This window comes from Chrysemys picta, chromosome 1 (assembly GCF_011386835.1).
Source record: "Chrysemys picta bellii isolate R12L10 chromosome 1, ASM1138683v2, whole genome shotgun sequence".
NCBI lineage: Eukaryota > Metazoa > Chordata > Testudines > Emydidae > Chrysemys > Chrysemys picta.
This window is the reverse complement of record NC_088791.1, coordinates 186,297,473-186,308,514: the sequence shown is the minus strand read 5'-3', so window position 1 is coordinate 186,308,514 and position 11,042 is coordinate 186,297,473. Positions and strand designations below refer to the sequence as shown.

The 11,042-nt window shown below is 43.6% G+C and overlaps 1 long non-coding RNA gene across 1 annotated transcript; it reads right to left on the bottom strand.

Moving 5' to 3' along the window:
• Nucleotides 1-3,974: 3,974 nt before the first annotated feature.
• LOC135983915 (uncharacterized) lies at nucleotides 3,975-8,525 on the bottom strand. The gene is made up of 3 exons (XR_010601766.1): nucleotides 8,427-8,525; nucleotides 5,117-5,233; nucleotides 3,975-4,321 (listed from the first exon to the last, which is right to left on the bottom strand). It is a non-coding gene; the product is annotated as an uncharacterized LOC135983915 (long non-coding RNA).
• Nucleotides 8,526-11,042: the final 2,517 nt, after the last annotated feature.

The following is an 11,042-nucleotide window of genomic DNA, read 5'->3' as shown; positions in this document are numbered from 1 at the left end:
ATTCCTATTGTGAAAAGTCACTTTGTCTAGATGTCAAAGGGCTGGGAAATTCTGAGTTACTGATAATGTGTGTTGTTTGCTTGCTGATAGAATGTTACACAGCAATATGTTTTCAGTCTGTCTGTCTAACAATGAGAGCATTTCAGGTTACTCCTATTGGAGTCAAAGAAATGCTTTTAGGAATAATACTTCTGACTGTATATTTATTATGTCGTTCTAACATCCACCTGCCCCCAACACTGTTTCTATTTCCATCAGCTCAAAGACTCTTCCACTTTATTCAGTCACTGATTAATTGATCTTCACTTTAATTTGTCAAAAACCTCTATATCCTAATTTTTTAAAAAAATATTTTTTAAATATGCAATAATGTAAAAATCTCAATCAAGGTATTTCAACATAAGCATATTATAGTACAGAGGCAAATCAATTGACCACAGCAATAGGTATTTGCATTACATACCTAATGTAGATATCACAACCTCAAATTTACTCTTTTTCCACCATTCCAGTTACAAAAGCAATGTGTGTAAGGGGGCAGAGGAAGACTCAGACAAGACCCAGAATGGAGAATCCTAGAATTATGGCACATTCTGAGGTGTGTCGGTCTGTAATGCAAATCCTGCAATGGAGTGAGATAGAAATGGGCAGCCCACTCCCTGAAAAGATTTTCTCTTTGCTTTGGGCACAGCAGCAAGTTTATTTTGCCAGCTCTTTCTTCCCTCAAAGGCAGAAGAGGAGGGGATCAGTTTGGCCAGCTACCCTTTAAAAAGTGTTAAGAATAGGGATAAAGCTGGCCAGCCACCCCCTAGAGCTACCACAAGAGCAGGAGGGTAACAGGAAGCCATTGTCACTCCATGCATCTGAAGAAGTGGGTTTTTTACTCACAAAAGTTTATGCCCAAATAAATCTGTTAGTCTTTAAGATGCCACCGGACTCCTCGTTGTTTTTGAGGAAGTCATTAGCACTCTCTTACTCCATAAGCAAGCAAAAGGCAAGGAACAGTCCAAGGCTTCTAGAAGATGATGTGCTGACTTTGGGCTTTGAGTAGAACCCATATGAAACTTTAGGTTTACCTGGCTTTCAACAAATACGACACAAAACTTGGTGCAATTGGCTGAGTTTTGCTTTTATTTTTGGGGGGATACATTCAGGGTTGGCCCTAGACCAAATGGCTCCCCGGGTGAGGAGCGTCTTCGGCGCCTTCCCCCTCCATTTGTTAAACTTTTGAATATCTTATTTTTTATTGCATTTGTAGCTCATTTTTCAACTTTGATGCACAATTTGCACGTATGATTTATCCTTGTCATATAAGATGATAAATTTGCACGCTACGATCTGTAAATCTATATTTATTCATGCTAACAACAAAAACAGCACCCCAAGCCTAGCACCATAGGCGGTCACCTGGGTCACCTGCCCCTAAACACGGCTCTGGATACATTTGTACCTGAAACTCAATGGGGTACGAACCCATGGAACCAAAAGGGATAGCGTTGGTTTATCAACCCCTTGTGAACCAATGCTGCAGAGTTTCACATAACTTGGCTGCTTAGGCAGCTGCCTGGATTCAGTCACAACTGAAAGAAAAGCTAAAGTTGCTTGACAACAATAGCTCAAGTCTACAACTGCTGTGAAGAGCTATCCCAGAACCTATTATCTTGTCCCAGCTGCCTTCATGCGTATCCCAGTGAGTTTGTGTTGCTTCACAATGGAGCCAGAAGAACACTGTTGACGAAAGCAGTACAGTAATGAGTTGAATAGCACTCAGTTATCATTTTGCTTTTATTTGTACTGATTGTCTGGAGGGAGGTTTCTTGAAAATCCAAGATGTGCCATTGCTGGGTTCAGAGTGGCTGCTAGCGGCAATACAAAGTGTTGAAAATAATAGACATGACCGACCTAATTGAATAAAACAGTAATGTAGAAGTGGGGCTTCTACCCCTTTAAATTGTGCCGTTTACAAATTGTTAAGTTCCAGTGTGTCTATATTATTGTTTACAGAGGTGCTTTACTGGTTCACTTAATCTCTGTAAATACTACCCCATTCTAGCTTCTCTGTAGGCATCCACTAAACCAGCTTCCTGTTCCAGTTTTGAATGCAAGAAGTGGCTGCTGCTGAATTATAGGCTCTGCCAGCTTCAGACAGACACTTTCTGACAACTAAAAATTCACTTTTAAGAAAAGGGAGAAGTGTGCTTGTGTGGAGAGAAAGATATTATTTCTTCCAGTTACTGTATGTTGGACTGCAATGCAAGGGGTCCTTCAAGATGACAGGTACTCGGCCTATTGCTGATACACAAATACTGGCATCCCATACTAATCTAGTACATGAAAAAGAAGTAGCAAAGCCATCTTAATGGATCTGGATAGCTGGGTAGGCCAATCTGATTCTTCAGTTATCTGAGCCCAACCTCACATTTACTAGACTAGAAGGAAATGCCATATATTGTTCAGGAGACATAGGCAGAGGTATACAACAGGGCTGGCTGGAAAACAACATTTCAGTTGTGCCAAAAATTGAGGTTTCAGAATTTGTTTTCATCCCATTTCAGAATGAAAATGAGACCTTTTGAATTTTGGGGGTTTTTTTTTTGCAAAAGAGTCACCCCGCCCCCAAAGAAGCCAATAGCCTAGCGAGGGCATTCCCATGGGATGTGGGAGATCCAGGTGCCAGTCTCTGCTCCAGAATAAGGACTCAGATTTCATACTTCCCTGTTGCAATGAGTGCCCAAACCACTAAGTTATAGTGTCTCTCTCTTGCTGGCCCAAAAAATAGTTCATTATTTATACCAAATGGAACAGCTCCAACAGGAAAGATTGACTTTACAGCCAGGTAGTTAGGACACTTACCTGAGATGTGGGAGGTTTAAGGCCCTGCTCTGTGTGATTCAGAGCAGGGCTCTCTCTCTCACACACCCTCCCCCCCACAGTTTCGATAAATCAACATTTTCTGTCCAAAAAGTTTTGTCAAAAAATTCCTGATAGCTCTAGTATAGAACCAACAGGAAAATGAAATAAACAGGGTAGGATTACAATTAACACACGTGTATGATTCTCTGTAAGCTGCAGTTCTGTTAAAAAACTAAGCCTAACTATTAAGCAGAGATCAAGCCTGGCATAGCTTTGTCAGTCAGGGGTATGAAATAAAATCACACTCCTGAGTACAGCAGCACCCCCAGCTGGGCTACCCCCAGCCTAGCCTCAGCTATGTCAGTGAACGAATGCTTCCATCAACATAGCTAACTTGGTCCAGGGAGGTGCATCAGCATAGGCTGCATCTATACAATGGGATTATGGAGGCATAGCCATGCCCACGTATCTGTGCCAGTATAGTCTCCTTGGAGAAGACACCAGCCTAAGGAAAACTTTGAATATCATGATGCTTGGTTTGCTGAAAACCAGTGTTGCCAAAGTTGAAGATACCTCATCAAAAGCATGGCATCTGAAATACTCACTGAGCTGTATTATCCCAACTCTTAACATTAATAACAAACACTTTGCAGTTACACACCACTTGTCATCTGAGGATCAGAGCCATTTACAGACATTAATTATGTGCCACAACCTCTCTGCAGTGTAAGTGTTGTCCTCGTTTTAGGAATGGGGGAAAGAGACACAGAGCAGTTAAATGACTTGCCCAAGATGGCATGGCGAGTGAGGGAAGAGAAACCACTAGATCAGGTGCTCAAAGAGTCAAGGTTCTTCTCCACGCTTCACAAGACTGATTTCCCTATGTTTCTTATGGGTTCTATTTTCTTAACATTAAAACACTAACTAGTGTGGCAGCCTAATGAAGGTTATTCTTTTCAAAACCTGCTCTTGAAGCCCGTGGTAAAAGGACAGTGTCTTTTAAAATAGCCCAGTTAGGGGATTGGTAGTAAGCACAAGCAAGCAGGCATTTTACAACTGACATTTTAATGTTTTTATCCAAGTTATTGACACTGCAATTTTCTTTTTAATATCCTTTGGATTTATAGCTTTCTTTAAGGAGAAACACTCCCAGACACACAGGATTTCTATTTAGATCTAGAAGAGCTATTAGAGAAAAAGCTATGTGGGAAAAATAAGTGTCTATTTGGTAAATAGAAGGAGGTAAAGATTTGTAACAGACAGTCCTGTAGCTTTCTATATTTTTCTGTATTGCTTCAGCTGAAGTGCTTCAAGCACAGCACGGAAAGTGTCACAGCAAATCAATATCACCAAAAGGAGAGCGTTGTTGATGTGACTCCGTACGACGCATGAAAAGATGGAAAGCACTTCTAATTGTCCTCTGCTGATGCTTTTTGCCTGTATTAATGCAGCTGTTTTCTGCTCCCCTCTAGGAAAGAGAGAAGGGTCAGTGTTTTAATCTTACTCCATGTGACCACCCTTGCCCTAAGCCTGCTCAAACAACAGAAATCATTACAAAACATATTAGGCACTGGATGTAGTAGATTAGTGCAGTCTGTTTGGAGACAGGTAAGAAAGAAAAGTCATTCTCATATACTTGTGAGGTAGATGGGGGAGTGGGCCTGGCCCTAGAATGATACAGACATACTTAATTGAGTCATACCATTATAGTCATCACTGTCGCACACTTTCTGTATGACTTTGGACACGTCATGCCCAACAGCCACTGAAGTTAATGTGTGTCTCTCCACTCAATAGACATTGGGTCTGGTCCTTAATCTCAGGGCCTCAGTTCTCCAGTTGTAAAATGGAGATGATGCTTCTCTAGGGGAAATGCTAGGGTAACCATGAGACATTCCTGGTGCACGAGGACTGCTTGTGAAAGTTCAGATGCTGCAGTGATGAGTAGCATAGAAAAGCCTACACTATACATACATAAATAAAGGAGTGAAGATGATGGATGATGTCAAGGTTGATGCTGAGGATAACACATTCCTTTTATAAGTGAGAGTTGAGCAGCAGTGATATGATGAAAGGGTCTCTACCCATTCCCAGGTTACAATGTGTGTTACAGCCAGAGAATGCTCTAGACCACAACGTAGTAATTGTTATCAACAATAAAAAAAAAAATGACACTAGACAATGGAAGTTCCCAATGTCATGACTCCACCCCTGCTTAGGGTGTTAGTAGCAAGCATACGAGAGCAGACTGGTCAGGACTCACCACCTTTCCTCATTGAGCTCGCTGGGATCTCTTCACTCCCTGTCCCACTACTTTGCTTCCAGTGGAATGGATTAACAAGAAAGAACATGCAGGCTTCACTCATCCAAGCATAGGACTCTGTTGCAGAGGTGGGTTGGTAAGGTTAGCTCCAAAAAGCCATGATGGAATGACAGTAACAAGAGCCATTTGCTTGGGTTATGGCTCCCAAAGTATTGAGTTCCAGTATTAACAACCCAATAAACTGAACAGGGGGGAGGTTCACACCTCTCAGAGCTATTTTTTCAGGCTCTCTGCAAACTCAGGCAGACACCACTGTGTCTGTTACACTCAAGTAACATTTTCAAGGTGTTCTGCACATCCATGAAGACTCAGAAGCCCAGAGTTAATCTACCCAAGCATCTCTGTCATTCCACAGTTGACAAAAATGTCCCTTTAACAGAATATTGCCAATTAGCCAGTTAAATCCTCATCCCATTAATGTCCATGGGATTTTTACCAGTGATTTCACCTGGCTTTTTTTCTTGATATCCTGCTTCTTTTTTGCTTTTCTTATATTATGTTATGATTAAACAGCCTACATGCTGAGGCTAAGGATTTTTATCTCCTTACTTTTGACTTGACAGGTTTTTTTCACTAGTTTCCCCTTTAAAAAAAATCTCCTTTGGGAATTTTAATGTCACAATGATAGTTTAGCTTCCCTGAATGTGATATATCAACAGTTTATATGTAGGTATTTGAATTTACCCATTATTACTACTTTATTAGAGTTAGTTTTCTGTGATCCCCTCTCAACAGTGTGCAGCCTTTTCTTGATTGAAAGGCCAGTTGCATAACCCTGCTAGTATATTTGTGTTCTTAGGGCTTGGGTTATGACCTATTGGTTTCAGTGTAGCCCTCTCTTTCTAGTAGGGTGACCAGATGTCCCAATTTTATAGGGACAGTCCCGATTTTGGGGTCTTTTTCTTATATAGGCTCCTATTACCCCCCAACCCCTGTCCCGATTTTTCACATTTGCTGTCTGGTCACCCTACTTTCTAGGCACACTGCACCACTTCTGTTTGACCAATCTATAAATTCTGTTACTGTGCTTATCCTTGCCCTACAGCATGAGCTTTTTATGAGCTTGACCCAATGCTAATGCAATGCAAAATTTGCCCAGCAAATATCAGTCTGAACATACAGTCGAGATGCCCCTCTTTGAAGAGGAAGCACATCTCTCTCCGATAAGTGGTGTATATATGCACCATGCATTCACAGATGCAAAACTTGAAAGAGCCCTTCCTCTAAATATAAACTCTCATGTCAGTGTGCTGCTCTGCAGATGAATTTAAGGAAAGAGTTATAAATCCAGACCACATAACATTACCTCCCACATGCTTCACCCTCTAGTCTTCACAGACAAACTCTTTCATCAGCTATGTCAATTTGTAGTTCATATTATAGACCTAGGTTCCAAAACTTATCATCCTTTGCTGAATTGCTTTATGCAAACTAATCACATTGCCTCTGTTTCAGAGTCATAAAAGTTACTCTCTCTTTGTTACTGGTCACAGCTGATGTAAACTGGGATACAGTCCTTCATGTCAACAGAGCTACATTGAATTCCACCAGCTGCAGATCAGGTCTTCAGGTTTACACACTTACCAGTAGGGTCATACACTTTACAGTCTTTTACAATTTCCCAACCTCCTGTTTTATTCAACAGAGCTCTCTTCCCTCTATTACTGTCCGCCTTTCATGAAGCCTGTTTTATTATAATGACAAAGACCTACAGATCTGTTGAGGTTTTATGTGTATGTAGCTTTGATTTAAATGGCATTGTACTAGTGAGGTCAGAGCTCTGTTCTTCCCACACAGCCTTGATAACTTGATGCTCCGTTTTCTTGTTTAAAGAATATAACATGCTGTTAAAGAGTTTGTTAATACTGGGTTGCCTCAATGAACAGCTGGAAAGTATCAGATTAGATTCACTTGCCATAAAAAGTTTCAGAATGTGTAAACTCTTTAAACTTTAAAATCTGGTGCCCACTGAAAAGATTTTTTTAAAAGAATACAGTTCCATTTATACAGTTAATTGAAAATAACATGGAAGTCAGAGATGGAAATGACCTATTAGAATAGATCATTGTCACCATCAGACCTTCATTTGCAAGTCTAATGCCTGCAATAGATTTTCTAGTGTTCTGCCTGGTGTTGTTTTAAAAGTTCCCTCAGCAGATTATTCCACAGCCTGATATGTTCTAAAGTCTTTTCATAAACAACACTTGGTACTTGTAAGTAACATACAGTTACTCCTGGAGGAATTCTGCGCCACTGCGTGTGCACAGAATTTATGTTCCCCACAGATTTCTTTGCTTCCCTGCAGAAAAATGACTTTCTGATGGGGAAGCAAAGGGAAGCCACAAGAGCGGTCATGCAACCCTCCCCAGCAGTATGTTTTGGGTGCCCAGGGCATCCGGCAGAAAGGTAAATCACTGTGGGGCAGGAGGCGGGACTAGGGACTACACTGAGCTCAGCTGGTAGTCTGGGCTGGGGAGGACAGGACTTCCTCTTCCCCTGCATGGCATCTGGGGCCGGGTCAGACCCACATCCAGATTTCTCCCCCTGCTTCAGGAAGCTCTGCAAACTCCTCCCTCCCCCCCCCGCTTCCTGCATCCATCACTCCTCAGCTGCAGGGGGAGGGATCCCTGTACAGGGAGCTGCTCCCCCATCCACCCAACCCCCATGCATCCAGACCCTTTCATACCCAGACCCTCCCACCAAACCTCACCCCCCTGGACTCAGAAACACCCCCCCCCGCTGAGCCCCATTGCCTCTGCAACTGGACCACCCCAACAAGCCACCCGCACCCAGAGCCCCACCCCACTGAGTCCCAACCAGTTGCACCTGGATCCCCAACATAAAATTTATAAAAGAAAGTCAGAAAGCTACAATAAAGTTCAATTTTAGGATAACCTTTCCAAGAAGGAGTAGAACATAGTGAGCCTAATTCTGATCTCATTTAATTACATAGGTGTAAATTAAAAGCAAGTCCACTGTAATCATAAAGGTTACACACAGGTGTAAACTTGGAGTGAAGTCACAGGGTGGTTGGCCCTTGGATATTCTTTTTGGTCCTCCTGGAGGCCACCTATTACAATGCTATGTTAGAAAAGCAAGGGCTTTTGATAGGAACTGCTGTCAGCCAACCCTCAGCCTGGCATTGGCCATAGTCTCTTCCAGTCTCTTGCCCCTGACTCTCTTATGGGAACCCCTACTCTTGGGCAAGTTCACTGAGCTCACTCCCAGGGTCCTTTCTGGGTCTAATTACCTGCAGTCCTTGGCGCTGCTCCTCAGATCCAGCTATAGAGCACTGATAGAGAGCAGCCATCCAGAGCCCTTGTCAGGCCTGCAGTGTCAATCTGTCCTAAACAAGAAGGGTGGGGGAAAGGAAAGGGTAGTCACTGCATCAGGCTGAGCTTCCCTAGCAGCCTCTCCTTTTGGGCAAACTTCCCGCCCTGCTCTGTGGCCAGATTCACCTTTTTAAACTCCCCTTCTCCAGGTACAGCATGCTCTGCCTGTAGACCTAATTGGCATTGCCTGAGTGCAGGCATGCTGGTTAGACTTGCTATTAGTGGTGTAAGCAGAGTCAGGATGAGCTCTACCCTGACATCTGGTGGTGAATTATGGCGAGTGTGGAAAAGAACTCCAGGGGCTGATCTGGTTTGCATAGGCACACCCACTCACCTGGCATGAAACAACAGCAACTCAAAGTGGTTACTTTGGCTGGTGTGGGATCCCCAGTTTCTCTATTATTGGGGCAGGAAGAATAAAGTTTTGTTACCCTGATTCTGTGAATCAAGGCCAGTGGAACGGTTGTATGACAGAAGGACTGAGTGAGTCCTTCACCATTACCTAAGTAGCACTTGCTTGACAAGGGGCATGGATTACAAAACCCAGTGAATTGAGAGAGGATGGGGACAGGTATTTATACCTAATGGTATGGGCCCTCTTTGAGGGTTTGAAACACCAATTGCACTATCTCCTCTCTCCACTGTTGAATGTCAGAGCTAACTTTGATTCCATTAGGAGTCTAGTTACAGGCTGCTGAGCTGAATTCACTTTGGGCCAATGGTGCACTAGCACTGGGGCTCCCCTACTATGAGCTGAAATTGCTAAGAGCTGAAATCACAAAAGAGCTAAGGTTATTAAGAGCTGAGATCACTGAGACTGTGTTAACTAGTGGGGGAGCCTGAAGCTATATTGCTAAGCAGCTGGCGGAGCAGCTAGCAGAGTGGAGCCTCACGGGGACGGTTGGAGTGGAGCTGAGCGACTCGCAGGGCGGAGCGGCTGGAGGAGCAGAGCAGAGCCTTGTGGGAGCGGCCCAAGGAACAGCTGAAGTGGAGCAGAGCTGAGCGGCTCACAGGTTGGTGAGCAGGGCGGAGCAGCTGCCAGAGCAGTTTGTGGACGGCGGGAGCGGCTCACGGGACAGCTGGTGGAGTGGAGTGGAGTGGCTCGTGGAGAAGGCTGCGGCGGAACCCCACGGAGAGGCAGCCAGTCGGCCTCGGATCACGTAAGGTGCCCCTTAACACCCTGCGTGCCTTCCCCCCCCCTGCTTGAACTCTGGGGCTGCACTGACCAGGGACAGAGACTTTGGGGGTTGTTGGACTTTTGGGACTTTGGTGATCCTTGGGTTGCTGGACCCAAGAGACTTTGGGGTTGTTGGACTTTTGGGACTTTGGTGATCCTTGGGTTGCTGGTCTCAAGAACCAAAGGGAAAGGACACAGCCCAATTTGCTGGGGTGGGTTTTTTTGCTCATGAAGCCTGTTTGTGTTGTTTTTCCAATTTAATGCTGATGTCGTTTACCTCATGTTATTAAACATTTTCTGTTACACTCAGACTCCGTGCTTGCGAGAGGGGAAGTATTGCCTCCTAGAGGCGCCCAGGGGGTGGTATGTAATTGTCCCAGGTCACTGGGTGGGGGCTCGAGCCGGTTTTGCATTGCGTTATTGAACCGGAACCCCTAGATACAGAACCCGGCCCTTGTTGCTGCCAACTTAGATGGGCAGAAGGGTTACAGTGGGATGGGGACATGTCCCCTGACACGCACCAAGACTGCTGCAGCAGAATTTAGTAGGTGATTCAACACATTTATATAATCATTTCTGCTTCTAGTTACCAATATATCTGTTCTCATACAAGAACATAATGTACTGTATACGATCATAGCACAAATCAGGATTATATTTCTTTCTGGAAGATATTGCTACAAAATGAATGACCTTGGACAATTTTGGAATGTGCAGATAAGCAGGAAATATCTCATATCAAATTGCTCTTTGGAGAGAAAGTGTATGCACTTCATTTCTAAATATGTGCAAGGAGACTGAAGAAATCCTTTTCCAAGTAGAGGATAGGTAAAATAATCCCAGGAGACTTAAATCAGCATGAAAAAAAAATCCATTTTTCTCAGGGCAAGGAAGGCTTTCAGTAATGCTTATGGAAATTTTAATATGAAAATCTTGTTAGGTGCAATTGAGCTTGCCTTTCGGGAAAAGAAGCTGTACAAGCTCTTACTTGCTAATGCCTGTGATGTTTGCTACTCTCTAATCTATTATTGATTTGTTGAACAGACATGGTTTTGACAGAAGAATTTGTAATTAGGAGTGAGGTCTGATCTACACTATATCGGTATAACTATGTCACTCAGGGTATGTCTACAGTATGAAATTAGGTCAAATTTATAGAAGCCGGTTTTACAGAAATCGTTTTTATACAGTCGATTGTGTGTGTCCCCACATAAAATGCTCTAAGTGCATTAAGTCGGCGGACCGCGTCCACAGTACCGAGGCTAGCGTCAACTTCCGGAGCATTGCACTGTGGGTAGCCATCCCACAGTTCCCGCAGTCTCCGCCACCCATTGGAATTCTGGGTTGAGATCCCAAT